The sequence below is a fragment of the Cricetulus griseus genome, chromosome 10 (assembly GCF_003668045.3).
Source record: "Cricetulus griseus strain 17A/GY chromosome 10, alternate assembly CriGri-PICRH-1.0, whole genome shotgun sequence".
NCBI classification, from domain to species: domain Eukaryota; kingdom Metazoa; phylum Chordata; class Mammalia; order Rodentia; family Cricetidae; genus Cricetulus; species Cricetulus griseus.
Window position 1 is genome coordinate 29,982,671 of NC_048603.1, and position 4,990 is coordinate 29,987,660.

General features: G+C 53.6%; 1 protein-coding gene across 2 annotated transcripts in view; it reads right to left on the reverse strand.

Annotated features, from left to right (window-relative positions):
- The window catches only part of Zhx2 (zinc fingers and homeoboxes 2), a 155,192-nt gene extending 150,424 nt beyond the window's left edge, over positions 1–4,768 (reverse strand). Inside the window, exon 1 of one of the 2 annotated variants that reach the window (XM_027431667.2) lies at positions 4,157–4,768. The gene's annotated coding sequence lies outside the window, so the exon portion shown is untranslated. The remainder of the gene's footprint in view (positions 1–4,156) is intronic. The other variant, XM_027431666.2, reaches the window with a different exon arrangement.
- Positions 4,769–4,990: the final 222 nt, after the last annotated feature.

A 4,990-nucleotide genomic window follows, 5' to 3' on the forward strand; every position in this document is an offset into this window, starting at 1 on the left:
GTGTGTGAGTGTGACTGTGTGTGTGTGTGTGTGTGTGTGTGTGTGTGTATGTGTGTGTGTGTGTGTGTGTGTGTGTGTGTGTGTAGGCATATGTAGGTGTATGCATATGTAGGTGCATATTCTGTAGGTGTGTGCATCTACCTCACTTCAGTCACTCTCCTCTTTATCTTTGAGTCACAGTCTCTCACTGAACCCGGAGCACACTGACTGAGCGGAACTGTCCGGCCAGTGAGTTCCATGAACTCTCCTATCTGTCTCTTCAGTATAGGGGCTTCATTTTAGATTCTTAGTCTCAGGGTCTAAGGAAAATCTCTCCTCCCCCTTTAGCTCTTCATTGTACTCTTGTACTCTGTCATCTTTTTTTTCCTGAGACCACATTGGCCTGTCTGAAAATTTCCTTGATCTCATTCTCTGTCGAGTGAGAAGCAAGCGAGGTTGTCTGTACCAGGCACATGGCTGTGGCCTTTGTCCAACCTTCTTAAATACGTGGCAGTCCGTACTCTGAAGCCTGCCATGGCTCCTGGCTCCTACAAGGTAAAGGCAAGCACATCTACAGTGAAGTCATCTCCTATACAACTTTTCCTGTGCCCCTTTCCCCACGTCCTAGGCTGTGGTTAGCTTCCGGAGCCACCCGGATACCTTTCTTCCAGGTCCTATCTGAGAAACCAGATGCTCTACTTGCTAGTCCAACAGCTATTCACCTCTTCTGCCTTCCAAGCAGAAGCCCACCATGTCCATGGCAATAACGTGCCTGCCTGAAAACACTTGATCATCTCTCCCTGGCACTGTAGGCTCACCACACAGCCAAGCTCTGATTGGGGATGAGGGGCACAGCAGTCTCCTTAAACCTCAGGCCTAAGACCCACATGCTAAGGGTGGAGGAACGAAAAGACATAGTTCGGGTTCCCGGTGCCTCGCACCTGCCTTCCCCACAAAAGTGTCTCAGCTCACATGGCCTTCAGAGTTTCTGTTGCTAGCAGCGGAATCAATGTTATCCTATGCATTCTCATTATTCTTTCTCATTCATCGGTCAGTTTAGAAGCCACCCCACCCCCTCCAGGAGATTCCCCATGAGCCCCCCAGAGCATGGTAATCACACCCTCCCGGGTGCGTCCACAATAGTTGCTTTCCTCAATTATAGCACTTACTTAATTCTGCTTGATTGGGCCTAATGAACACTCCTACTGTCTGTTCAAACTCCTAGAGGGTAGGGGGTCTTTATCCCACCAGCATCTCCATTAGTGTGGAGCAAAGCTTTGTGCTGAGGCCAGGGGCTCTGGCCCCCCAGCCTCCCTACAATGTCTGGCTCAGAACACTGCACTCTAGCACTGGGAGCACCCAGTCTGTGGGTGCTGACACTAGGCTCATGAGCTGTTTGGTCTAGGAGTTGGTTAACAAGTGAATTGACCTCTCTAGGCCTGCACTTCTTCATCTACAGAGAATGAGAGCCCCTATCTCTCCTGGCTGTGATGAAGACAAAATAGTCTAATCATAAGCTCTTAGGAGAGTGCCTGGCATATAAAAGTGTTTAAGGACTGCGGGCTCCTGTTAGTAGCCGGAACGTTATAGCTGTTGAACGAATAAATACATCAACACTCAGTCACCAAATAGATGTATAAACAAATGAAATCCAGATGCAACCCTGAGTAGAGACCCAGGGCAGGAGTTACTGCTGTCAGTCCTGCCTGCCCTTGACCCTTGGATTTGTCATTGTAGTCACCTCTTGCTTCAGAGATGAACGCTGTGAAGTCAGCCTGGTCTCCAACACAGACTCTGCATTGCACCCTGTCGGTTGGCCAACCCTTTTTCACCTCTGTGGGCCCTCAGTTTCCTCAACCAGCATCTGAAGACAGTAGCAATTGATGGCTTGTGGGGGTAATGGCCATCCTGCAGGCCTAGATACTATAACAGCAAGTGTTAGCAACACTTACCAAACACCAACAAGATTTTTTTCCCATTGTTGTTAAAGGCACAGTGTCCCAGTAACCACCAAGGCCTAATGTGCTGGGATGTGACCATTGTGCAAGCCAAGATCCTCTGTTTCAAACTTGGGAATCCAATGTTTTCAGTGTATATGCCCCCCCCCCATGCTGAGTCACCGGTTTGCCCTAGAACTTTAGCTTTCTGAATTTTCCCCTTAAATGTCATTATCTGCAGGTGGATACTTAGCTGACATCAAACCGTACCAGAAAGCAAGGTACAAGCTCGCAGAACAGCGATGGAGCCAAGTATTTAACAGTAACAATATTTCCACACACCACAGGCCTGATTACTGTCAGGGACACATTTTAATCTTATCCTTAGATTTCCCTCTGGCCTCAAAAGAACCTGCGTAAACAAACAGCTTTATGTAACTTTCACTTTAAACTTAAACCTTTATGTTGGTCCCACGAAACCACTTGACGGCTCCATTAGTCTATTTTTACTATCAAACAGGCCATTTAACAAGATATTTATTCCACTTGGCCGCCATCCAAACGCTTTTTGACATTACTGCCCTGGGCCTGAACTGCTTAAACTCGAGGCCCTTCTAAACAGAAAATCACCTTTTGACTTAAGTCTCTGAGCAAGCGCTGCGACTCTCACCCTCTTCTCTTCAGTGGGGTTAATTTCTGCTCTAGAGAAGCCAGCACGAGAGTGTTTTAAGAGGCTTTTTGTGGGAAGTCCAAGCCGCTTAGGGGGTCACACGGAGCCATTATTGCCTCCCAAGCCCTGCTTCAACACAGGGCTGACCTCACATCGAAGGAGCTGCTCACTTCCAGAAAAAGATCTTCAGAGAGCAGCAAATGGAGAACTCGGGGGGCGGGGGGGGGGGCTCTAAAGGACAGTGATGCCTGGGGCCCCAGCTGAGCAGTGACTCTGAACAGGGAGGGATGCTCCCTTCTCCTCCTCCCCGCCCCCAACAAAAGGCCAGTGGAACCCACTGGCTTTGAATGAAGCCAATCAGTCAGGTGGAAGCCTGGGCAAATCACGACTTGGCTACTGAGACAGGTCTCTCCCACCCACCCTGTTTGATAAGCCCTCCTCATCCTCCTCCACCTCCTCCCGAGCTCAGCACAGCTAAGGAGGCCAAAGGGACGTCCCTGGGATGCTCCCGCTTTCCAACTTTCCGAGCTTCTTGGTCTTCGCAGCCTCCTGCAAAGCTGCTCTGGAAAGGGCAAGTTTGCAAAGCCCAGGATCCCAAGTCCTGGGGAAGCCACAAAGACGCTCCAACGCCAGCAACGATTAACCTCTTGTTGGACAGACTGGAAAACGCCACCGCCACTCAGGCGGGGAAGACCCGGGCTCGGGTTGGTCCGGGGACAGCAGGGCCCCCCCCAAAGGGGGGCCGCGCGCCCCACGCATCCCCCTCCCCGCGCACCTGAGCGGGGCGTGGGCACAGCGCCGCACTCAGGCCCTGCCCGCAGGTCGCTCGCTCGCCGCCCGCCCGCTCGCCGCCCGCCGCTCGCCCGCGCCGCGCGCCGGCCGCCTGCAGCCACCGGGAGCGACGCGAGGAGAGGCAGCCTCAACACGGCGTCATGCTTCCTGCCGAATCGTCACCGGGAGAGGAGAGCAGAGGGGAGAGCGGGGGAGGCAGGGGAGCAGCCCCACGCAGCCCCCAGGCTGCCCAAAAGCGCCGAGACGGAGCCACGTCCCGGTGGAGTCCCCGCGGGACCTGCCCCGCTCGCACAAAGCGCCGCAGTTTGGCCAAAGGGAGGCAGGGAGCCGGCCACAAAAATAAATAAATAAAAAAAACCAGAGTCGGGTCTACGTAACGCCCTGTCGAAAGCGGACGCCATATTTTTTTGTGGCTTATGTCGACATAGGGAAACGTAGACATGTTTTTCCTCCTCCTCCTCGGCCTGGCTTCCATTTATCCAAACTTGTAATCAAAACTACTTCATAAAAAAAAAAATCTCCCTTTCCCCCCCGCCCCCCGCCCCGGATCGGCGGATTTCCTCCCACCCACAAAAAAAAAAAGCCTGCACCCCCCCCCCACACACACCCTCCCGCGCACCCCGGCCCCCCAAACCGGCCAAGTCCCATTAGCAACGCATTTTCGGGAGCGGCGGCGGCGGTGGGAAAGTTGGGCTGGAGTAGCGGGCGCCCGGCGAGCCGGGCTCGGGGCTGGCGGTGCCCCGCCGAGGGTGCTCCGCGCCGGGGCGAAGTTTCTTACCTGCGCCGGGGCTGGGAACGCGGGGACCCGGGCTGGGAAGGCGGAGACGAGGCACGGGCGTTCCAAAATGGAACTCTGCTGGCTCCCCCCACCCACTCCCCACTCCCCACCCGGCGCCCGACTCGGGCTCCGTGGGAAAGAGGTGGTGGTGGTGCTGGTGCTGGTGGTGGTGGGGAAAGCCAGCCTGGCAGACGGACAGACAGACAGGAAAAGCCCCCGTATGGAGAACGGTTGGGCGAAAATTTTAAAAGAAAAAAAAAAAGAAAAGAAAAAGAAAAGAAAAGAAAAAAAAAAAGAAAAAAGGAAAAAAAAGGGGGAAAAATGTCTCGATCAGTGGGGAATCTACGCCAAAACCCACATGATCTGTAACGTCAGCGTGCGTATTTGCATACGATACCACCGCCGGAGCTGCCACCCGGGCTCGGGTTCCGCAGAAAGTTACAAAGTGAAATTCAGGCCCCTCGGCGGACGCCGGCAAAATGTCATTTTTAGGAGGGAGCTGCGGGTGGGGGGGAGGCTCGCCCTAAAGGCTCTGATGAGTAGCCAAACGGGAGGTGTGTGTGTGTGTGTGTCTGTGCTGTGTGTGTGTGTGTGTGTGTGTGTGTGTGTGTGTGTGTGTGTGTGTGTGCAGCAAATGAACTCAAAAGTCCGAGTCCAGTAACGGACACGATGGAATTTTTGCGGGAAGAGATGGATGGGGGAGGCGCAAGCGGGATCCCCTGAATTTTGAGCACCAGCCGGCGCGCGGCCGCGGCCAACCCCTCGCGGTGGTGCAATACCCATTTTCTTTATGAAAAGTTCAAGGTGTCACTGATGAGCTCAACAAACTGTTGA